General features: G+C 44.9%; 1 long non-coding RNA gene across 1 annotated transcript in view; it reads left to right on the top strand.

Annotated features, from left to right (window-relative positions):
- Positions 1 to 22920, top strand: part of LOC308594936 — a 37568-nt gene extending 14648 nt beyond the window's left edge. The window contains exon 3 of the long non-coding RNA XR_014011689.1: positions 22758 to 22920. This is a non-coding gene — a long non-coding RNA (uncharacterized lncRNA). The remainder of the gene's footprint in view (positions 1 to 22757) is intronic.
- Positions 22921 to 25792: the final 2872 nt, after the last annotated feature.

Below are 25792 nucleotides of genomic sequence, written 5' to 3'. Positions count from 1 at the left end.
GTTAAAGAAACAATTGGATACCAGTTTAAAATTAAGAGAGGAGAGTATACTGCAGGGCGGAGAACTACAAGAGGGGAAGTGATTTGTTGAGACAAGAATACAGTGCATGAAAGCAATCTTTGAGCATCAAATAGCCCAACAGTTTTGATAGCGTCAAGAACATTGTCCCACTATTCCATAGGGGACAATGGGTAAAGTTATGAGAAGAGGACCCGGTAACAAAGTGGTGGGAGATGCAGGACAGATTTTAAAAAGTACTTCTTCACGTAGCACATAGTAAAATGATGGAACTTGCTCCCACAGGAGGCAGCGATGGCCACTAACCTGGGTTGGATTTAAAAGAGGATTGGACAAATTCATGGAAGATAAGTCTATCAAAGGCTCCTAGACCTGACGGCTATGCTCTATCTCCATAACTGGAAGCACTTAGAATCATGGAATCATAGAATCATAGAGTTGGAAGAGACCACAAGGGCCATGGAGTCCAACCCCCTGCCAAGCAGGAAACACCATCAGAGCACTCCTGACATATGGTTGTCAAGCCTCTGCTTAAAGACCTCCAAAGTAGGAGACTCCACCACACTCCTTGGCAGCAAATTCCACTGTCGAACAGCTCTTACTGTCAGGAAGTTCTTCCTAATGTTTAGGTGGAATCTTCTTTCTTGTAGTTTGGATCCATTGCTCCGTGTCCGCTTCTCTGGAGCAGCAGAAAACAACCTTTCTCCCTCCTCTATGTGACATCCTTTTATATATTTGAACATGGCTATCATATCAGCCCTTAACCTCCTCTTCTCCAGGCTAAACATGCCCAGCTCCCTTAGCCGTTCCTCATAAGGCATCGTTTCCAGGCCTTTGACCATTTTGGTTGCCCTCCTCTGGACACGTTCCAGTTTGTCAGTGTCCTTCTTGAACTGTGGTGCCCAGAACTGGACACAGTACTCCAGGTGAGGTCTGACCAGAGCAGAATACAGTGGCACTATTACTTCCCTTGATCTAGATGCTATACTCCTATTGATGCAGCCCAGAATTGCATTGGCTTTTTTAGCTGCCGCGTCACACTGTTGGCTCATGTCAAGTTTGTGGTCAACTAAGACTCCTAGATCCTTTTCACATGTACGTTTCTCAAGCCAGGTGTCACCCATCATGTATTTGTGCCTCTCTTTTTTTTTTTTTTTTTTTTTTTTTTTTGCCCAAGTGCAATACTTTACATTTCTCCCTGTTAAAGTTCATCTTGTTTGTTTTGGCCCAGTTCTCTAACCTGTCAAGGTCGTTTTGAAGTGTGATCCTGTCCTCTGGGGTGTTAGCCACCCCTCCCAGTTTGGTGTCATCTGCAAATTTGATCAGGATGCCCTTGAGTCCATCATCCAAGTCGTTGATAAAGATGTTGAATAAGACCGGGCCCAAGACAGAACCCTGTGGCACCCCACTAGTCACTCTTCTCCAGGATGAAGAAGAACAATTGATGAGCACCCTTTGGGTTCGGTCAGTCAGCCAGTTACAAATCCACTGAGTGGTAGCATAGTCAAGACCGCATTTTACAATAATAATAATAATAATAATAATAATAATAATAATAATAATAATAATAATAATTTATTATTTGTACCCCGCCCATCTGGCTGGGCTTCCCCAGCCACTCTGGGCGGCTTCCACAAAAACCAAAATAACACTAAAATATCATACATTAAAAACTTCCCTGAACAGGGCTGCCTTAAGATGTCTTCTGAATGTCAGGTAGTTGTTTATCGTTTTGACATCTGATGGGAGGGCGTTCCACAGGGCGGGCGCCACTACCGAAAAGGCCCTCTGCCTGGTTCCCTGTAGCTTTGCTTCTCGCAATGAGGGAACCGCCAGAAGGCCCTCGGCGCTGGACCTCAGCGCCCGGGCAGAACGATGGAGACGCTCCTTCAGGTATACTGGGCCGAGGCCGTTTAGGGCTTTAAAGGTCAACACCAGCACTTTGAATTGTGCTCGGAAACGTACTGGGAGCCAATGTAGGTCTTTCAAGACCGGTGTTATGTGGACTCAGCGGCCGCCCCCAGTCACCAGTCTAGCTGCCGCATTCTGGATTAGCTGTAGTTTCCGAGTCACCTTCAAAGGTAGCCCCACGTAGAGCGCATTGCAGTAGTCCAAGCGGGAGATAACTAGAGCATGCACCACTCTGGCGAGACAGTCCGCGGGCAGGTAGGGTCTCAGCCTGCGTACCAGGTGGAGTTGGTAGACAGCTGCCCTGGATACAGAATTGACCTGCGCCTCCATGGACAGCTGTGAGTCCAAAATGACTCCCAGGCTACGCACCTGGTCCTTCAGGGGCACAGTTACCCCATTCAGGACCAGGGAGTCCTCCACACCAGCCCGCCCCCTGTCCCCCAAAAACAGTACTTCTGTCTTGTCAGGATTCAACTTCAATCCATTAGCCGCCATCCATCCTCCAACCGCCTCCAGGCACTCACACAGGACCTTCACCGCCTTCACTGGTTCTGATTTGAAAGAGAGGTAGAGCTGGGTATCATCTGCATATTGATGGACACCCAGTCCAAACCCCCTGATGATCTCTCCCAGCGGCTTCATATAGATGTTAAAAAGCATGGGGGAGAGGACAGAACCCTGAGGCACCCCACAAGTGAGGGCCCAAGGGTCTGAACACTCATCCCCCACCACCACTTTCTGAACACGGCCCAGGAGGAAGGAGCGAAACCACTGTATAACAGTGCCCACAGCTCCCAACCCCTCTAGACGGTCCAGAAGGATGTTATGGTCGATTGTATCAAAGGCCACTGAGAGATCCAGCAGAACTAGGAAACAACTCTCACCTTTGTCCCTAGCTCACCGGAGATCATCAACCAGTGCGACCAAGGCAGTTTCAGTCCCATGATGAGGCCTGAACCCCGATTGGAAGGGATCCAAATGGTCCGCATCCTCCAGGTGTGCCTGGAGTTGTTCAGCAACCACACGCTCAATCACCTTGCCCAAGAATGGAAGATTTGAGACTGGGCGATAGTTGGCCATACTGGCCGGGTCTAAAGATGGTTTTTTAAGAAGCGGTTTAATGACCGCCTCTTTCAGCGGATCTGGGAATGTTCCCTCACAGAGGGAAGCATTCACCACCCCGCAGAGCCCATCGCCCAGCCCTTCCCGGCTTGCTTTTATTAGCCAGGATGGGCAAGGATCAAGGAGACAGGTGGTTGGTTTCAGGCGTCCAAGCAGCCTGTCCACATCCTCGGGGGTAACGGATTGAAATTGATTCCATGCAACTTGACCAGACAGAGCTCCAGCACTCTCCCGCCCCAGCCCTGCTCCCACGGTGGTGTCTAGCTCCTTCCGAATATGAGTGATTTTATCTGCAAAAAACTTTGCAAAATCGTTGCAGGAGATCTTGGGGTCTTTACAAGGCCCCGGTGGTAAAGGTGGTTCTGTTAAATTGCGGACCACCTGAAAGAGTCTCCTGCTACTATTTTCTGCAGATGCAATAGAGGCGGTGAAGAAAGTCTTCTTCGCCGTCGCTATCGCCACTTGGTAGGCTCGACGTTGAGCTCTAACCTGTGTCCGGTCAGATTCGGAGTGAGTTTTCTGCCACCGACGCTCTAGCCGTCTCAGCGATTGTTTCATCGCCCTCAGCTCCGAAGAAAACCACGGGGCTGTCCGGGCTCCATGCAATCGGAGAGGGCGCTTCGAAGCCAGACAGTCGATAGCCCTGGTTAACTCCGCATTCCAGCGGGCCACCAGGGAATCAGCTGAAAGGCCATCAACATGGGATAAAGCATCCCCTACCACTCTCTGGAAACCATTTGGATCCATTAAGTGGCGGGGCGGACCATCCGAATTGGTCCCACCTCCCTGCAGAGGGGAAGGGTCGCGGAGAAGTCCAGTTGCACCAGGAAGTGATCTGACCATGGCACTTCTTTGGTTTCACTTTTACTTAGTGTCAGATCACCCACGTCACTAGAGGTGAATACCAGGTCTAAGGCATGTCCATGACTATGAGTTGGGCCCAACTTATTCAGGGACAGCCCCATGGAGGCCATGCTTTCCACAAAGTCCTGAGCGGCCCCTTGTAAGGTCGTGTCGGCATGGATGTTAAAATCCCCTAGGACAACCAAACTAGGTGTCTCCAGGAGAACATCCGCCACGACCTGAAGCAGCCTTTACTGATGACACAGACGCTCCTCTTGAAGGAAATCTGAAAACCACACCCAGTAAGCTGTGGGACGCTCAGCAAATTGCTTGCAGCGCGTGGAACATAAAGTACACCTCTGATGGTTGTGTGCAAACTTGCAAGTTTCACAGTCCCTTCTCCTGCGATTTGCAACGTCTTTCCGTCAGCCAGGTGGATCTCACCTTCCTGAGGCTCGAAGGAGATAAAGAGATGGCGGTCCTTCGTGACGTGGCGGGTGGCACCTGAATCGACAATAAACCTGCCTTTGACTGTTGGAGCAGTCTTTACAGCAAGCAAACCCTTGTTTCCCACCGGCGTGGGCTTTTGCAGCTTGCCCCCCTGCTGCTGGCCACCAGACGTGCCTTTAGCCTTTGGTGAAGCTGTGCCAGCAAACAAAACCTTGTTTTCCACTGGCGTGGGCTTTTGCAGCTTGCCCCCCTGCTCCTGGTCAGCAGACGTGCCTTTAGCCTTTGGTGAAGCTGTGCCAGCAAACATAACCTTGTTTTCCACTGGCGTGGGCTTTTGCAGCTTGCCCCCCTGCTTCTGGTCAGCAGAAGTGCCTTTAGCCTTTGGTGAAGCTGTGCCAGCAAACAACGCTTTGTTTTTCCCTGGCGCGGGCTCTTCACCCTCCCTCTGCTTCTGGCCATCTGCAAGCGGCTGCGTCTGTTTACCTTTGCCTTTCCGGCCTCTGCAAAGGCGATGACCTTGGTTCTCACGAGAACCAGAGCTCTCAGCTGCCGACTCCTTGGCTCCCCCTGGAGGCTGGTATTCTGCCTGGGATGACGTGACGGTCAGCTCCCCCTGCAGCTTGCAACCGGTGCCCTCAGCATCCCTGCATTCACTCGCATTCTGGGAAACAGCTAGGACCTCCGATGCAGTCAAACTCTGGGCTGGGATGATTGGCTGGTGGGCTTTTTTCAAAACATTCCACATTCCACGTGCAGTGGTGTTGCCAGCCAGCGTCTTAATTTCCTCAAGAGATACGGATAAGACTATTACGTCTATCGCTTTCGAATCATCGGCTTTCCATCTCTGTCAGAGGAACTGTGGGGGGGCTCAGATACGGCATGCCACACCCTAAACTGACGCAGCAAAGATTCACACCATTTTGCCCAGGTTTCATAATTTTTCGCATTTAACTTAGGACAGTCAGCATTTGCCTCAGAAGCTTGGAAAAACTCCATTTCCAGCCTTTTGCTTGAGCCGTGAGCCTTTTATGCCTTCAAAGACTCCTTATCTTGGCAGCCCATTAATCACGAACTCTCTGGCTCGGCTCCCAGGCCAATTAAGCCTGCCGGAGTTCAAAGGCTCCTTGTGAGGTAAACAGAAAAGCCAAAAGCCTCCCTCTTTTCTTTCGCTTTTCCCATCGTACCTCTTAAACGCAGTCTGTTGCAGCATTTACTCTCCTGTAGGTGCTGTGAATCTGGGCCCGAAACCTTGTTGTTGGGAAACTGCCAGGGAGATATAGTCCATCATCATGGACCCAAGCCGGCTGTCGGACGTCCATCGATCTCCCGTAGACAGGCAGATCCAGCAGTTAGCGACACGAAGCCGTTCTGGAAATAGATTGCCACATTCCAGAGCTTGTGCACAGTTCTTTATCAGCAGAAAACACAGCCAAAAGTTGCACCGCAGAAGAGCATAATTTACAGACTTTATTTAGCGTTGAACAGAACAAAAGAAAATGTGTCAGCATCTCTGACCAACTGAAATCGAAAGGAAACAGCAAGCATAAACATCCTGTGAACAGGACATGCGCAGACTCTTTGACTCTCAAAGCCTGCTCCCTTTTAAGGTGGAACGGAAATATCCTAACAGTCGGTACACCAAAAGGAATCCTGTACTGCCCCTATTGCCCAACTTCCAGAACATGCACTCAGAAAACTGGGTCTTCCCAGTAGGACGCCTGATGCAAACTAATGACTTCCTAAAAATCACTGCAACCCCCCCTCCCCGCCCACATGACCTGGGTTGCTGTGCGTAAGAGAAACCTGGTGGGCAAGCGGCAGCAAGGACAGGCCCATCTGCCTCATTCAACCAGGTCTCTGTCACACAAGCCAGGTCAAATCCTCCATCCACAATCAGGTCGTGGATGGCAGTGGTTTTATTCATCATTGACCTGGCATTACACAGCAACACCTTCAGGTTATGTGGGTTTCCCCTGTTGATTCCAGTATCCATCTGGTCCAGGCCAGACCCGGAGGCAGGGATAGTCTTCAAACAACGACTAAACCTGCCTCCTCGGTAATGACATGGTCTGGTCTTAGCGTAACTCCGCCTCCTGCCCATGATCACCGAGATCGGATGTCCCAGTGCTCCCCCCCCCCTGTGGAACTTGTCCCAGCCATCGTGTTGGCTGGGGCCTCACTCCCAGGCAGCCCTGATCCCGCCCCTTAAAAACAAAACACAAACTATACAGAACCAATAAAACAACAGAAAACAAAAACAGAACAATTATACTAAAATTAATCCCCAACCAAATATCCATTACACCCACCCACCCCCAACAAAAGAAAAAAGGAAAAAAAGAAATACAAATTTAAATTGCCACCGACTGCTTGAGGACATTACCAGCTTCTTTACAAGAATATCATGGGGCACCTTGTCGAATGCCTTGCTGAAATCAAGGTAGGCTACATCCACAGCGTTCCCTTCATCTACCAGGCTTGTAATTCTGTCAAAAAATGAGATCAGGTTAGTCTGACATGACTTATTTTTCAGAAATCCATGCTGACTATTGGTGATCACAGCATTCCTTTCTAGGTGCTCACAGACTGTTTGCTTAATGATCTGCTCCAGAATCTTCCCTGGTATTGATGTCAGACTGACTGGGCGATAATTATTTGGGTCCTCTCTTTTCCCCTTTTTGAAAATAGGGACAACATTTGCCCTCCTCCAGTCTGCAGGGACTTCGTCTGTTCTCCAGGAATTCTCAAAGATGACTGCCAGTGGTTCTGAGATCACATCTGCCAGTTCTTTTAATACTCTTGGATGCAGTTCGTCTGGCCCTGGAGACTTGAATACATCTAGACTAACCAAGTATTCTTGTACTATCTCCTTAGTTATTCTGGGCTGTGTTTCCTCTGCTGAATCATTTGCTCCAAATTCTTCAGGTTGGGCATTGTTTTCTTTATCAGAGAAGACTGAGGCAAAGAAGGCATTGGGGAGTTCAGCCCTTTCTATGTCCCCTGTTTGCATTTCACCATCTTCTCCTCTGAGTGACCCCACTGTTTCTTTGTTCTTCCTTTTGCTACGAACATACCCATAAAAGCCTTTTTTGTTGCTTTTAACCTCTCTAGCAAGCCTGAGTTCATTCTGTGCTTTAGCTTTTCTGACTTTGTGTCTACACATGCTGGCTATTTGTTTGAATTCCTCTTTGGTGGTTTCCCCCCTTTTCCATTTTTTGTACACATCCTTTTTTAATCTTAACTCAGTTAAAAGTTCTTTAGATAGCCACCCTGGCTTCTTTAGGCACCTTCCATGTTTCCGTCTCATTGGTATTGCCTGAAGTTGTGCTTTTACTATCTCCCTCTTAACAAACTCCCAGCCATCATGAACTCCCTTTCCCTTTAGTATTACTGTCCATGGGATCTCACTCAGCACTTCCCTAAGTTTTATGAAGTCGGCTTTCTTAAAGTCAAGAAATTGAGTCCTAGTATGCTTGGCTGCTCCTTTCCGCTGTATAGTAAACTTCAGAAGAGCATGATCACTCGCGCCTAATGATCCTTCCACTTCTACCCCACTAACCAGGTCATCGACATTGGTTAGGACCAGATCTAAAATGGCTGTTCCTCTTGTTGCTTCTCCCACCTTCTAGACAGTGAAGTTGTCTGCAAGGCCAGTGAGGAATCTGTTTGACCTTATGCTCTTGGCTGAGTTTGACATCCTACAAATATCTGGGTAATTGAAGTCCCCCATTACTACTATCTCCCTTCCTTTTGCATGCTTGGCCATCTGTTCCAGGAAGGCATCATCTATGTCCTCCGTTTGGCTTGGGGATCTATAGTAAACTCCCACAATGAGGTCACTGTTATTCTTCTCTCCCTTAATTTTGACCCAAATGCTCTCACTTTGGCTTTGAGGTTCTAAATCTTGGATCTCTTCACAGGTATACACATCCCTGACATATAACGCCACTCCTCCTCCTTTCTTGTCTGGTCTCTTTCTCTGAAATAGATTGTATCCCTCCATTATTACATTCCAATCGTGGGGCTTATCCCACCAGGTTTCAATGATGCCTATTATGTCATATTTAGTTTGCTGTCCCAAGAGCTCAAGCTCATCTTGTTTATTTCCCATGGTTTGTGCATTAGTGTACAGACATTGAAGTCCATTAATCATTCCCCTTATTTAAGGATTTTTTCCTCCCACCACTAGGTCTGCGTGCTGTTTGCTCCATTTGGTCTATGACATTTGGATGATCATCTTCATCAATTGATAGACTCCTACCTTCAGGAGCACTGTCTCCCTCCCCCACATTAGTCAGTTTAAAGCCCTCCTGATGAGGTTTCTGAGATTTTTGGCAAAAACATTCCTCCCAACCGTTGTGAGGTGCAGCCCATCACTTGCCAGAAGTCCATCTTCAAGAAACTGCAGTCCGTGATCTAAGAATCCAAACCGTTCCTGTTTACACCATTTGCGAAGCCAGCTGTTCACTTCCACTATTTTTCCCTCTCTCCCTGGGCCACGTCGTTCAACTGGGAGGACAGATGAGATGACAATTTGTGCATTTAATTGCTTCAATTTCCTGCCCAGAGCCTCGTAGTCTCTTTTGATCTTCTGGAGGCTATTGCTTGCAGTGTCATTGGTCCCCACATGAACCAAGAGGAAGGGGTATTTGTCAGTGGGTTTTATGATTCCTTGCAGTCGTTCAGTTACATCTTGGATCTTAGCCCCGGGGAGACAGCACACTTCCCGAGACATCTTGTCAGGCCCACAGATCACTGCTTCTGTTCCCCTCAGTAGGGAATCCCCTATCACCACTACACGCCTCCTCTTAGGTCTGGTCGGGGATCTTCCATGAGCTGTCCGTTCCAAGGTCGCCTGCACATTCCCTGAGGACTGACTTTGCTGCTCGTCTTCATATACCTGATCGACTGTAATGAGGGAGAGATCCTCAAATGGAGTCTGCTCTTCGTCTTCCATGCTAGGGGAGAGGACCTCAAAGCGATTGTGTATTTCTAAACAATCAGAGCGAACCCTGGGCCTCCTACTTCTTTGAGTCACGTTTCTCCATATATCTGGCTCCTGTGTTGGTGAACTATCCTCCTTCTCAGGGGAGTCCCCTGTCTCCTCCTTGGTGGAGACGGTGTGCTCTGTTGCTTCCAAGAAGAGCTCCAGCTCTCTAATTCTTTGGAGCGTAGCTACACACTCCTCCAGTTGCTGGACTTTGTCTTCTGAGAGGGCAATCAACATGCAGTTGCTGCAGGTAAAGCTGCCCGCAACCTTTGGCAAGATGGCAAACATTGCGCAGGAACCTCAGGCGACTGCAGCTGTTCCCTCCCCCTCCATCTTGAGAACGTGTCGTTGGGGGTGGCTACAGCGGTCCTCCATCATAAAAAGCATGAAGACAGGACAAATAACTCCCCCCCCAAAAAACCTAGGTCTCCCCCAACAAACGTTTGAGACTAGCTCCCCTAAATCTAAAAGATGGATCAAACTTCGCGCACCGCTAGGCACGCGCCGCTGCCCTGCAAGCTCTGATAAGCTCCTCCCACAGCTAATCACCTGCCTCAACAGAAACCCTGCCCCCTCTGACCTTTGCACAGGGAGAGCAGCTAATCAGCCACAAAGAGACACACACAGAAACTTATGTTTCTGAACACCAGTTGCTGGTAACCACAGGAGAAGAGAGTGCCCATAGGCACCTGGGTGGTGACTGTAACAACGGGATGCTAAAGTAGATGAGCCAATGGTCTGATCCAGCAGGCTCTTCTGATGTTCTTGTGATGTGAATCAAATACATTTTGTGGACAATCTTTGAAAAGCAGCTGCAATTTTGTACAAGAAGGCTGCTGAAATCTTGTTTACTTCAGTGGGATTTAATCAGCCTACATGTGTGAAAGACTTCAACCAAAACACACCAACCCACCATGCCAGAGCTGAGTGAATACTTCCCCCCCGGCGCAGAAATACTATTTTAGTCCTTCTGGTCCCATAGAATAGATAACAGATTTTTGATTATTATTTTTTTACTTACTTGGATGTCAGGTTTAGGCATCAAGTTCATGTGAAACCAATCTTGTTAATCCAGAATTCAAATCCAAGCTTACATTCTACTTTGAAAGCCAGGTTCGGAGGGACTGAAGATTATATTAAACTGGAGGTGGGGTGCGGGGAGAGCCAGGCTGAAGCATGATTATAGCAAGCAGGAGTTTTGAAGTGCCGCTGGTACATTTATGCGCTGTTGATAAGGATGTAGGAAATGTATGGAAGGCAATGGCCTCAGAGAAGCAAATAAGGGAAGTTCTTTCTCATATGACCAGGGAGAACATCTGGGAAGGCGTTCCCAACCAGAGTTAAGCCCTTGTTTCCCAAAGATCCTTTCCAAATGCTTATAAAAGAAATAATTTTAATGCTATACTGTGTTGGCTACAGTCAAGCAAGAGTAGCACACATGCTCACAACAGTTTTTGTTTATTTCATAGTAGGACTTTTGGTCTCAAAACCAGGGGAGAATATGTTTGTTAGTGACATCACAGGCACTGTCCAATAGAGACCAACAGATGTTCCTGACACTCATACAATCACATTTCTCACAGCATTCATAATGGCATTTGTGAGAAAATTTGCATTTTCCAAGCAGCATGCTATTGCTTCTTTAGTGCTGAAGAAATGTGATAGTGTGCCAACCTAAGTGCTTCCTTAAGGGTCAAAATGGAAATACTTTGTAAGCTCGAGGGCGCAATTAATTTGTATGTTTCTATTTTGTAGTACAGATATTTTCCATATATTTTTTTTTATGAGCATGGTGATGGGAACTAAACAATACTTGGCAGGGATGTTACGCTTGCTTTGCAATAGTCTTCCTTCAAAATCATTGTTCATAAATGAGAAAGGCACAGTCTTTGCATGGGGGGAAGCTTTCATCATATGAATTTAGCCATTAATGAAATTGGGGAGGGACGGGACATTTACTTGTTTCATTCAAAGCACATAGTACTTTTGCCACTGCATTTTCAGAATCATCTCATATGAAGTCCATAGACATTTGCTTTTAATTGTACACACTGGGCGGGATTCAGCTAAGCTGTTGCACCACCAGAAGGCAGCACAATGAGTCCTGCTAGTGCAGTGGGGCATTCCAGAATCCTGTTCTCCAGTGGCCAGCCAGATGCATATGGGAAGCCCAAAAGCAGAGACTGAGCACAACAGCAGTCTCCCCATGTGTGATTCCTAGAAAATCAAAGGTGTGGTGTTGGAGGTGCACAGAGCCTCCTGCCCTCTCTGCATGTTCATTTGATCAATGCATAAAGGGAACTGTGTGTTACCCCCCTTGCGTGTTGTGTGCTGCATTCTCTGTGTGTTTTGTATACATGCACCAAGGTAAACTGGACCATAGTTTGAGTGGAGGGGTGTCCAGCCGCTTGACTGACATGCTGCTAGATAAAAGCAACCCCCCCAAAAAAAAAAAATTAAAACCTCCTTTAACTTAAGACTTGGAATCTTGCCCAACCATTACATGGTGGGAAGCCCAACCCCGTGACAAATGAATGGGTCAAAGCTACAAATAAGGAATGGGGGCTCGTGTCCTTAAAATTTCTATGTGCCACATAGAAACTTCAATTCTGATCTACCACCTCCTTGCTAAACTTAATGCAGACCTAACCATTCAGATACAAATTAAATTCATGCTCATTCTGTACCTATATAGGGTCCTGCAGCACCTCAAAGAAGATTATCAGATTTCTTCTAGCACGAGTTTTCAAGGACTAGAGTCTGTCCTCAGATGCAGCTTGGAAGCAATAGTGTTGCAGATAAATGTGTGATATATGACTTCAAAGGCTGAATGTTATATATGGAGTGGGGGGGCATGCCTGTTTTTTTAAAGTTATGAAAACGTACTTTCTCATATCATGAGCAACCAGTACTAAGAGGAGATCATTTCCTGATAATGGAGCAAGCCAGCAGCCCTCAAGCAGCTACCCAGTGTACTATTCATCATATTCCAATGGGCAATACAAATTTGTCATCACTATATTGACAGCTAATGGGATGCTTATTGGCACCGATGCAATATGGCACCCAGCATGAAAGGGTGGGAAGTGTTTCATGGAAGGTGCTGAGAAGTATTCTCAGAATAGCTGTATGTAAATGCCAGAATGTGGTGTCAGGTGAAAACTCGCTTTAAGTTAACATTAGTTTCATCAGGACTTTAAGAACTGGTGTGCTTGCTCTTCAGTCATACAACTTGCAATGTGCACATTGATCGGTCTGTTTCTGGTCCATGTTGCTATCATTTTAAATAGCCTTTATACTAGTGTCTGTTCCCCCCAATCTTCTATTATATTTGTCCCTTTGTGTTTCTGCTGGTGCAAAACGTTTAGCTGCTACAGTGGTTACAGACTCTTCAGGTTACAGACTCCACTAACCCAGAAATAGTACCTCAGGTTAAGAACTTTGCTTCAGGATGAGAACAGAAATTGTGTGGCAGCGGCACGGCAGCAGCAGGAGGCCCCATTAGCTAAAGTGGTGCTTCAGGTTAAGAACAGTTTCAGGTTAAGAACGGACCTCCGGAACAAATTAAGTTCTTAACCCGAGGTACCACTGTACTTCTATAAATACTTTGTATTGTTGATATTGCTTTATTGGTTTATCAGATTTAACATGCCATGAGCCATCTAGAGATCACCAGGTGGACAGATGGTATAGAACAGGCTTCCTCAACCTCGGCCCTCCAGGTGTTTTTGGCCTACAACTCCCATGATCCCTAGCTAGCAGGACCAGTGGTCAGGGATGATGGGAATTGTAGTCTCAAAACATCTGGAGGGCAGAGTTACAGGAAGCCTGGTATCGAACTAACAGAACAGATAAATATATTCCATGTGTGCTCACGCATAAATATGTTTGGTCTCATTTCTATGTTATTCTTTTTGGGCAGGGGGAATAGATCCACCCAAATATTCACACCTAAATGTATCATCTCTCAAAATATGCATTTCCAACAGTTGTTTTATACTTATGTTGGCTGACAAGTGCATTGGGACATTTGGGGATCATTATTACTAAATTTCAACTGGTGCATTAGTTTGAGAGGTATGGATGAAATAAGTTCATATCAGAGATCTGCAAGTGTCAAGTTCCTCAAGAATCCCTAGGTGTAAGCCCAAGACAATGGATTTTAACCACATATGAGACCTCTGTGTTGATTGATGACATACAAAGAATCATTCAGTCCATCAGGAGGAAAAGGCAAAATGTAACTTCTTTTGCCAGCCGTCTTCACCAGTTTGCAGCAGCTGGGTTCCATTAACTGTAGTGGTAATGCCAAGCTTGTTTTCTTTAGCAATGCTGCCACCTCCTGGAAGATGCCATGTTTAACTTCCTCTTTCTCAATAAAAATACAATCAAATCAATGTGTTTATAATGAATATTCTAGGGTTTCCCGTTTTAAAAGGCACAACTTGTGTGCATTTGTGTTGTTTCTTTTCTGCTATTCCTGCCCTGATAACCCTACACTGTATTTGAAGTTTATGGTCTATAGGTCAAATAAACTGAAATTGAAGACAATATTTTTGCTATGCTGTTTCTGTCTGCTTTTGCTATTATTTTGATAGCAAAATAACTCCTTTAAATAATTCCTTGACTGCAGTTTTATTTTTTAATATATATATATATATATATATTAATATGCTTTTGCATTGGGTTGCGTCCAATGATGTGCTGCTAAGTTATTTGTTTTGTTTATAAAATTTATATCCCAGTCTTCCTCCCAAAGGATTCTAGGGTGGGAAACAATAAAAACATATTTTGATAATCTTAAAACACTGAAGTCCCTTAGCAATCTATTCTTGTTCCACTGAGAAAATATTCAGCACCAGCAGGACACTGTTGCGGAAGGTCGCGCATAAGCAGCTTGCTTGTAACTTCGTTGCACCATCTGTCGTGCAACAAGTTTCCCCTAATGCAAACTGTTGCATTGGATTCCATTGATACATAACATGGAAACATTGCACTAGTGGACCAAGAATGTTAGATACCACTCCCTGTCTTTTTACATCGCTCTCGTTGACCACCTAGTGTGAAAAGGCAGGGTATAACTGTAAATAGTTAAGAAGTAACAACAAACATATGACTAAATTATTTTATACCAAGCACTTCCTCTCTTCCTAAATTGCCAGTGTGTCACTCACTTTTCTCTGTGGTGGTGGAAATGTGTGGGTGAGCCTGCTGTGTGCCATCTGTGTGAAAGGGCTTTGCTAAGGACAACAAAACTGAGATGCCTGCATTTCATTTCGAGTTCAGAGTATTCTTTATTGGGGCTGAATTCTTTATACAGCTGCCGCACATTCAAAGATGCTGGCTGTGGTCCACAGCATTGCAGTAACACCTAGATTTCTCTTTAACTATCTCTCTTAGAATTCCCCCCTTAGAATCCTAAAATAGCTCTTTGAATTCCCACACTTTCAAAATGCAATTAGGGCAGCTTACCCTAACCTTGTGCCCTCCAGATGTTTTTGACAGCAAGTGCCATCCATCAGACCATTTCAGGGATGGTGCAAGAGGTTTTCAGAGGAGGAAAGGGAAGCAAATTGTGTACATGCACCGGGTGGTATTTCTATTGAAGGAGTGTGGATTTTTGATGAGTTATGGCAGCTTCATCCCCCCCCCCAGTTGTGGCCCCCTGCAGCCACAATAATAGTGTGAATGTGTGGTGCCACTGGTCTTTAATGTAGGGAAAGAATCGTAGCTAGAGATGGGGGACAGGGAATTTGACTCTGTCCACAGTTAAAGATGAACAGTACAAGAACTGAAATGGATCCATTCTTCAAAGTGTGCACTTCTCTGAATTTTGTGATGCAGTTGTCCAGCCAACCAATTTTACAAAAATTGCTATATAAGGGAGAAATTAAAATTGCATTCAAAATGCATTGTTTTCTGGAAACCTCCTTGCAAAAATGTGTATATCAGTGAAAACTACATACAAAAAATGTATTTTTGCAAGAGAAATGTGCTGAGGATTTTTCATGATTTTTTAAATAATTACAACATGCTGCAGAAATGTGGCAAACCAATTTTAGGACTGGAAAAATGAGAAACTTAAGAGAACTAAAACTGAGCTATGGCTAGGGATATATGGATCTGTCAATCGTAGAACAGCTGCTTTGCATGCAGGAAATCCCAGTTTGAATCCCTGGTGTCTGCAGGTGACTCAGTATATATATTGTGTTCATGCGCTGAGCATCCATGCGCTGACAATCTTCTTTCCTTCTCAGCCAAACTAAGGGCCAACCAACCTGCTACTTTGTGCACTCTGAGGGCAGTGACATATTGCACAGTGGACAGAACTGAGAAGTGGACGAGGCCAAACCAGTCACAGGGCCTCAAGGCCAAGCTTCTGATGTCAAGAGGCTAGTTCAAGACATAAAATTGATATTTCAGTCCAACCCCTTCCAGCAACCACTCCCCCCTTAAGGCTTCTCAGTGGAAACAGGGGTTCCTAATTTTGTAAGCCTACTTATTACATTCTGAAACCAAGTTTTTTTCTCCAAGGAGCACAGGATAGCAAATGACGGAGTAGCGAAGTAAAGCACTTTAAACAAATGCAGGATTTGAAGAGACAGGGGACTCATATCCTACATTCACAAGCAAAATTTCTTTTGTATTCACTTGTAAATTTCACCTTGCACCTCTGTTGCTTCTAAAAATGCAGCGACTGGTCCTCAAAACAGTCTCCAACTATTTCGGAGTGTATTCAAGTGAATGTATTCATTCCTGCAATTGAATCTTGCTTCCCACTGGTTGTGGGAGCCCTCGGCATTTGCTTGCAGTGGTGCTGGGCCTGTATTGTGAGGCCTTATGATCCCTGGAGCTCTCCTTAGAGACATCACTTCCTTTCATATGTCTGGAGAAATCCAAGGGTGGCAGGACATCTTGGAGCGTGTAAACACAATCCCTTGGGGTTCACCCCAGCTTCCCTAGGAGCCTATGATCATAAATCAGTCCAGGAGAGAACCCATAAAACTCCATGTTAAACTCCTGCTTCAAACCCTCACAGAGCTACATTTCCCAACCATTTTAGCAAACTACAGTTCCCAGGATTCTTGGCGAGGATGTGCTTTAAATATACAGTGCATCCACAGCCTTAATTTAAATACAGCTGCTATTTCATCACCTTTGTCTTACCTTAAGACACTTACATTTTCAGTATGACATTTTCCTGTGTTTTTATTGTTTCCTGTTTTTATCTTTAAGCCGCCTTCAGTCCTGTCAGGTAAAAATGGGGTATAAATACATTTTTTTATTATTAATAATATGATATGTTTTTGAATATATATTCATAATTATATGGAATAACTTCCCAAGCTTACACATACACTATCTATCCTAGTCCAACAGATTTTGGGGGAGGGGGGAGTGGAAATACCTTTTAAAATACCGTATTTTTCGCTCCATAGGACGCACTTTTTCCCTCCTAAAAAGTAAGGGAAAAAGTCTGTGCGTCTTATGGAGCGAATGTGTGTTCCCTGGAGCCAAATCGCTGTTGTCCTATGCTCCTGGGCTGCTCTTTGGGGGTGGGGGGAGGAGCCACGGTGCTCTGCCCACAGCCTCTGCTTTCCCCGAAGTCCCGACAAGGTTTGCAAGCAGCGGGAAGGCTGTGCGCTCCCAGGCTGCTCTTTGGGGGTGGGGGGAGGAGCCACGCGGCTCTACCGGCAGCCTCTGCTTTCCCCTGAAGTCCCGACAAGGTTTGCAAGGTTTGCACGCAGAGGGAAGGCTGTGTGCTCCTGGGCTGCTCTTTGGGGGTGGGGGGAGCAGCCACAGTGCTCTGCCTACAGCCTTTGCTTTCCCCTGAAGTCCCGACAAGGTTTGCAAAGTTTGCAAGCAGAGGGAAGATTGTGTGCTGCTGGGGTGCTTTGTGGGGGTGGGGGTGGGGAGCTACACTGCTCTGCCTACAGCCTTTGCTTTCCCCTGAAGTCCCGACAAGGTTTGCAAGGTTTGCAAGCAGAGGGAAGGCTGTGTGCTGCTGGGGTGCTTTTTGGGGGTGGGGGGAGGAGCCACACTGCTCTGCCTACAGCCTTTGCTTTCCCCTGAAGTCCCGACAAGGTTTGCAAGGTTTGCAAGCAGAGGGAAGATTGTGCTGCTGGGGTGCTTTTTGGGGGTGGGGAGCTACACTGCTCTGCCTACAGACTTTGCTTTCCCCTGAAGTCCGGACAAGGTTTGCAAGGTTTGCAAGCAGAGAGAAGGCTGTGTGCTCCTGGGGTGGGGGTGGGGAGCAGCAAATTGCTGTCTCTCAGTGCCTCCTAATTCAGCTGCAAAGGATTGCCTAACTGGATTCTGAGCTCCATTTGAAGTTTAAAAATAGTAAGTTTGGGGATTTCTTCAAGTAGCAGTTTTGGGGAAATAGTCATAAATACATGCAAAGCATCTCCACAAACCAGTAATAGTAATTTCAGCTAAAACAGAGCAGGTATCTGGCTCAGGAACAGTTTAAACTGCACAGCTATAACCAGACATCCTGTGTGTGTGGACCATGTTCCTAGTAGCTAATCTTTACTGCTGAAAAGAGGCTCTGATATTCCACTCCAACTCTATAATTCATTATACAAATTCTTACAAGTACAGTCCACCTATACTAAACCAAAAACATTGTGTTCTCTTGGTATTGAATGGAAGCTATTTATCTGCCCTCTTTTCCTCCTCTGTTCTTTGCTCAGTCACTCCATTTTGAATCTTCCTTTCAAAACAACCATGCCTGTTTTGAGAAAACTTCAGAGATTTAGGAACTGGAGCACAATCATTTGATCTTTAGCTTCACAGTATTTTAATATTCTTTTGGAAGCCGCCCAGAGTGGCTGGGGAGGCCCAGCCAGATGGGCGGGGTATAAATAATATATTATTATTATTATTATTATTATTATTATTATTATTATTATTATTATCATCATTATCATCATCATCATCATCATCATCTTTTTGCTGTTCCTCCATACTCCAAGCACTTCTCATTTGCACAGCCCTGGTTTCTCTCCCTGACTATTAATATTCTTGATTAATAACAGTAAAATGCTCAAATTTTAGTTTTTGTGACTGCTGCCAATACTAACTTCCCAGTGATAATGAAAACAGCTACATTATAATGGAATGTGTCCTTTTTCCATTCTCATCATTATATACCATGGCTCGCTTTAAAGCAGCAAAGTGGACAGGAGCCACACACTTTGCTGTTTTAAATAGTTTAGTACAAAATTTGAGTCAGATTTTTTTTCTTGTTTTCCTGCTCTAAAAACTTGGTGCGTCTTTTGGTCAGGAGCGTCCTATGGAGCGAAAAATACGGTAATCACTGCAAACTCGCTTGTCTCTCCACCCATCCGGCATCACATCAAGGACCCTGACTAGACCTCAAAGCTTTAAATGCAAATATAAATGCCAACCTCTCTGTAGTGTTAGGATCACAAAAGTTGAATATTCAGCCACTTGCAAAAGTTTCCGTAATATGCTGGGTAAAGTATTATTTGGGAGATAATAATCTCAGAACCTATACAGGATTATTTCCCCCAATTCCACCTAAAACTTCTATTTCACTTGTCATGAAATAAGAATTTCTCTCTAACGCATTTCCCTCCCCTCTCTTCCTCCCCCGCCCCGTGTGTTGCTACAGCGCACTCTGTCTGGTTCTCAGCTTGGACTTCAAATACTAATCCGATCTCCTGGGAGGCTTTCCGGGTGATTGACAGGGAAGCTCTTAATAGCTTCTGCTGTTATGGCAAGGGAAAAAGGAAGCAGCTTGAGTAACTTGAAAAGATGAGGTACAGGTATTTGAGGAGGTCTAAAGGGAGAGTCGTTTGATAAGCTCTGAAGGAAGAAGTGTTTCAGAATTTTTAAGGGGCATGATGAAATGGATGAACATCAAAGAGATGGCTGGGTTGAGCTTCCCACTTGCTACTCACAGTGTGGGAAGGGGGAGAATAGTATATTCAGCACACAGAGAGAGTTCTAGGTGAATGTATCTATTGTGAATCATTTTCATAAGTGCTGTCATAAAGGAAAAAAAGGATCTTCCTGATGTCTCATGAATCACAGCCTCTTATCTACAGAAAGGATATTACTGTTCCGAATACACATGATTTGCACTAACAGCAATGAGAGTTCATCTGTGCAAACAAAATATATAGTAATAGGAACTTGCCCTTCATGCTAAGGTCCCTGGATGAGTTACAACATTAAAACACAATATCAAATAATTGATCCAAGTGATCCAACTATGGATACAGTTTGGACTAGAGAGCCCATGAGTAATGTAGGGGCTACTCAGGGATGTGAAGCCCCCCCATGGACCTAATCAGTGCTTTTTTTTTTTTTTTTTTGAAAAATAGATGGCGGTGATGGTGATGTTGTTCATTGGGGGGGGGGGCTTCACATATACTAAGCCACCAATCCTTTTAAGGAAAGCCTGTGTCATCCCACAAGGCAGATGAAAGGTGATGGCTGGGAGTCCAGGGCCAAACTAAAAGTGATTCAGGAATTGCATGGATGCGTTTCCCAATGTCTTTTTTCTTCTGCTGAAAGTAACCATAGGAAGGGCGATTTCAGTTGGGGCTGTGGTGAAGACAAAGGAGGCCACACCCTTTCTTCCTGCTCTACAGTTCCAATCCCAAATGCGTTCCGCTAAAGTTGTTAGCCATGCAGAGGAAACATCGTAGAATCATAGAATCATAGAATCATAGAGTTGGAAGAGACCACAAGGGCCATCGAGTCCAACCCCCTGCCAAGCAGGAAACACCATCAGAGCACTCCTGACATATGGTTGTCAAGCCTCTGCTTAAAGACCTCCAAAGGAGGAGACTCCACCACACTCCTTGGCAGCAAATTCCACTGCCGAACAGCTCTTACTGTCAGGAAGTTCTTCCTAATGTTTAGGTGGAATCTTCTTTCTTGTAGTTTGGATCCATTGCTCCGTGTCCGCTTCTCTGGAGCAGCAGAAAATAACCTTTCTCCCTCCTCTATGTGACATCCTTTTATATATTTGAACATGGCTATCATATCAGCCCTTAACCTCCTCTTCTCCAGGCTAAACATGCCCAGCTCCCTTAGCCGTTCCTCATAAGGCATCGTTTCCAGGCCTTTGACCATTTTGGTTGCCCTCCTCTGGACACGTTCCAGTTTGTCAGTGTCCTTCTTGAATTGTGATGCCCAGAACTGGACACAGTACTCCAGGTGAGGTCTGACCAGAGCAGAATACAGTGGCACTATTACTTCCCTTGATCTAGATGCTATACTCCTATTGATGCAGCCCAGAAATGCATTGGCTTTTTTAGCTGCCGCGTCACACTGTTGGCTCATGTCAAGTCTGTGGTCAACCAAGACTCCTAGACTCCTAGATCCTTTTCACATCAGGACAGAATATAAAAATAAGAGCAGCTTCAGGAGGAGTGAGCTGTATCAGGACCATGGCCCAGATATTAAAGTGTTGGATTTCCTTCCCCCAGCACCATAGCACCATTCAGACTAGGGGAGGAGGTTCAGGGTTGATTTTAGAAAAAGACAAAAACAGCAGACAAGGCATCCATGCATCTCCCAGGTCATGCTTCCATTGAGCTCATGAGCGTGATAAAATGTGAACACATTGCATTTTAGCTACTCAGTTTCACCAACTTTCAAAGAAAAAGAAAGAAAGAAGGGCAGCTCCTTAGGTTTTTTCTGACACAAAACCAGCCCAAGCTGTCTATGGAATGGGGCCAAATGCTAAACTAAATATGATGCTAGCTATTAGCAACTATTTGAACACCTTCAAAACTTTTAAAGAGGCCATCTGTGCCGTAGAGCATTGCCATGCCAGCTAACACACTTCAGCAAATCGGTTAACAGTGGAAGTTACAGTGACATTTCAAATCTCGTCATGCACTTTGACCATGAATTACCTTCCTGAATGAGTGGGATTGCATTAGAGATGCCAATAGGATGGAGCCAAAACTAACAAGATCTTTGAAGGTCTCAAACGGAGCATTTCCTGCAAAGTCTAGTATCTCCCAGACTTGCGGCCTGGCACACTCACTTACACCATCAGCTCTGATTAACAGATTGTGAGATTTGCAATTTCCTAGGAAAATTATTGTGTCACAACCTACTCTGGGTTTCCCCCCCCCCCGTGTGTGTGTGTGTGTGTGTGTGTGTGTGTGTGTGTGTGTGTGATCAGGCTGCTCACTTCTCATACCAGCTGCTCCACCCACCTGTTGCCTTGCATATAATATTTTCCCCCATCGTCAGATAAAGTTCTGTAGTATATTTAAGCTATATATACTTTGAATGCAACATTGTGGCAAATACCTGGCTGCAAAAAAAATGCCAAGATCCCATGAGGAGAAGTTGCCAGAAGATGTTTGGGAATATGAAACCTTGGAGGGACCAGTTCTGTTCATCTGTTACATGTACAACTCAGCTTTTAAAGAATAAACAATAAAAGAAAGCCTTAGCAGGCTTATATGTTGAAAGGACAATGGGGAGGAGCAACTTAATAAAAACATAAGAAAAGCCTGTTGGACTGAGCCAATAGTCCATCTAGCTGTCTTAGTGAAGCCTTAGCTTGCATAACAATAATAACTAGACATAGAATATACCTTAGAAATATGTGTAATCTATTTCTCTTGAAACACTCACAGAACACATCACACTGCTCTGCTCTTTCCGCCACATTATTGCTAATGCAGGTGACCTTTCTCCAACCTTCTCCTTCCGTGTTCTGCAATTGAACAGGCCTCCACATCATAGGATGCTAGGAAGGACAAGAACTAACTGCTAAGAAGAAAAGAACTAACGAGGCAGAATGTAAATTCTTGCCTCTTTGTCTACTTTCAGGGTGCTTGAACCTTACCTGCAAGCAAATCTTCAACTAAGGTCATGCATTTGTTACACCTTGGTTATTTACTTCTTTGACTGCCTTGTGGGATATCTTTGGGAGAGGAAAAGGCTAAGGAGTAAACCCTACACAAATCCAGAGTGGAGTCCCTAAGATGGTTGGATGGTGTCCTGTGTTTCTTCTTCTGACTGCTGCAGCCAAACTGGTACCAAACGTATTGCTCTGCTTTCCTTTGGACCACATCAGCCAGGCTGAGAAGGGGTCGTATTGTTGTCTGGTCAGCCCAGGACCACCATATACACTGCCCAGGCTTGTGCCCAGGTGAGGTCACCTTGGTACTGATAACGCAGCAGTTTGACTTCAACCCTGGAGGTGCACTCCATTGTTTTTCGAGACAAATGGATGCCAACAATATTATTGCTTCCAAACATGAACTCTAAATATCCAATATGAACAAGTATACACATCAAGAAAGGAGGGGGGATTTCAAGACACAATGAGTAATCTTTAATAGCTATCATATATCAAATATAACATAATGTTAAATGTAACAGGCAACTAATATAGATTTTTCTTTTATTTATTTAGACTGTTCCTTCCTTCCACTATCATGGAACAACATCTTTGTCCTGCCCAGGAGAAGGAAGATTAACTCCAGCTGCAGTTTCTATCATATTGTTTTAGATCTCCTCAGAGGACAATAACCCAGCCCCTGGCTGTACGTTTCCAGGGATGCCATAAATAAATAACTTCTTTGATAACCACACACCCAACATCTGCAATGATATATTGGTCTTTAAAAGTTCATGCCATGAGATACTGCTGTGTAATCACTTTAAAATGGTTTCCTAACAGTACAATACCAAGTGAATACTTTCATCCCTGTTTTCAGGAACAGGGTTACAGAGATTTCTTTCCCCTATGCATTTGTGTAATTACTCATTTCTGATAGCAGAATTCTAAAATAAGATTTACCATAGATTTTAGAAGGGAGGGGCTCATTAAAAAAAAATACCGATATTTGTAACTCTATTATAAAAGTGAGGCACCCAGTTCCAAAGAAGAGATGGAAACACTTTCTATCTGTGCCACAGCTGTGCAGACAACCAGTGCTATTTGTGGAAGGAATGTGTGTGCCAGGGTCCTGGGAAGGAGACGTCATTAAGTTGCATCCAATGATGACACAGGAGGAAGTGCCGCTGATCACACAAGCCACAGCACACTACTTTTGCTGATCCTTCCTGTCTACCTGCCAAGCTCTGCATCATATGCTGTTCTGCCCAAAGAGTCCTCCCAACCCTCAGCAACAGCTTATCAGGGAGGAAAGAGACTTAAATAGCTAGGGAAGATTGATTACCCTCCCTACCACAGGAGTTTTGTACAGCTCTGTCATTGCAACTCAGTAGTAGAGCTTCTGTTCTGCAGGTAGAACGTCCTGAGATTCAGTCCCTGGCATCACCAGTTAGGAATGGGAATTTCCCTTCTTGAAAGCATGGAGAGCTGCTGTCAGACAGTTTAAACCAGGGATAGGGAACTGGATGAAATCCAGAACTAGCCCATCTTCCATGGGTCATTTTTGACAGGTTGGCATGTGATTCAACTTCAAAGAAATTATCTTCTTTCTTTCTTCTTTTTCAGCCTTGGCTCTGAGGTGATGGTTGCAAAAGAAACAGGGGTGCAAGATTCTTCCTTTCCTTGAATTTAAGCCAGGCCTATTCCTGCTGAAGATTCCTGGATCAGCTCCAGCGGCAAGCTCTGATTGAGAGCTCCAAAGCAAAGCCACCTGCAGCTGGGCTTGCACTCAAGCTCGGAATTCAAAGAGTGTCAAATGCAAGCCAGACTGACAAGGAACAATCAGGAATGTACTTGGTAGCTCCGGCTGCCCTCAACAGGGCTTATCTGTCACACATCTGAAGTCACGTGATAGCACTTGAAATGACAGCTGAGTGTGGATAGCTGAAAACTGTCATGTAGGCCAAATGGGCCAGTCTCGTGTGCCTATTGGGCCCCTGGTGTGAACAGCACTGAACTATAGGGACCAATGATCTCACTCAGCATAAAACAACTTCCTATGTTCCTATAACTTGCAGTTTTTACTAAGGCAAAGCAAACACTGGATATAGCCAATCAGTTCATCTCAATCCCTTGATCAGGAATGGCTGGGCTGATTTTTTGTATTCCCAATCCTAAGCGGCTTGATGCCTACCAGAGAGTCAATGAGATGGACTTAACAGAATCCTTGTTACACAAAGCCCTGTGAACTTGCAGGTAAAGCAAGGAGGAAATAGTAGGTTTTATATATGGTGTAGAAAATACAGATAATGTACAGCTAAGAATTGCAATCAAGCATTTTTTATTTTTGAAACAAAAACATGAAAAATGTTGCAGAATTCATTTTTCAAGTGAAATGGCAGCACTGGACAAAATAGAAGCCTGGAACCATCACAGACAAAGATAATCTTCTTTTACTTCCCAACGGATGACCAGCTAATTTAATTACCTGGTTAAAAATAACAATGTTTTTCTGGATAAGACACCACTCAGTCTGGACCACTTTAATCCAAGTGACTGATAGGAGACCAGAAAGAGGAAGCTTGCAAGTTGGTAGAATTGCCCGCAACTTAGTAAGTACTGCATGAGAAATGCCCTTATTCTACTGATTATATTTAATTCAAAATGTTCTGAAAGGCACCTCAAGGTAACTTACAAAAATCAGGATGCAGTGAAGACATAAAACCAAAAAGAAAAATTAATAAAGTCCAATGACAATCATATATGTAATTATATGTGATTAATCTCATTCATTGGTATACAGTGGTACCTCGGGTTACATACGCTTCAGGTTACATACGCTTCAGGTTACAGACTCCGCTAACCCAGAAATAGTGCTTCAGGTTAAGAACTTTGCTTCAGGATGAGAACGGAAATCGTGCTCTGGCGGCACAGCAGCAGCAGGAGGCCCCATTAGCTAAAGTGGTACCTCAGGTTAAGAACAGTTTCAGGTTAAGTATGGACCTCCAGAACGAATTAAGTACTTAACCCGAGGTACCACTGTATATAGTTCAGATGTGCAAATAATCTTCCAAAGCATACATTTTAAGGAATCTTCCATATTCATTTGTTTCTGACTTGCACTCCCCTCAAACAGTCTCAAAACCCAGATTTGTAAGAGACCACTATTCTGAAAAAGCATTAAGTACTTAATCCGAGGTACCATGTATAAGCAGATTTTGATTCAACTTCTATTCTTGTATCCTATCCCTAAGTGGTTCTTTTGGTTCAGGTTTGTCTGGAAAAGCAGAGGAATGATGTCTTCTATCAGGTAGGCTGAGAGCACTCAATGCAGCCTTGATAACTCAGCAGATTTGCACCTGATCAATGTCTGGATGCCAGGACTGGCCTGCAGCAGAACGGCAAATGGCACCTCCCAGCACAGGGTAATATCCAAGGCTGACTATGTTTCAGTCAGGGAATATCCCCAGCTATACCTGAAGATGCCAGAATTGAACCTGGGACCTTCTGCATGCAAAGTACATGCTGTACCATTGCACTATAGCCCTTCCCCACTAACTCTGATACAGGAAGTATCTGGGCAAAAGTCCTTGGAGGGGAAACAAACAGCA

Source organism: Podarcis bocagei (assembly GCF_964188305.1).
Source record: "Podarcis bocagei genome assembly, chromosome: 9".
NCBI classification, from domain to species: Eukaryota; Metazoa; Chordata; class Lepidosauria; order Squamata; family Lacertidae; genus Podarcis; species Podarcis bocagei.
The sequence above is the reverse complement of the archived record's forward strand: the minus strand, read 5'-3'. Positions and strand labels throughout refer to the sequence as shown.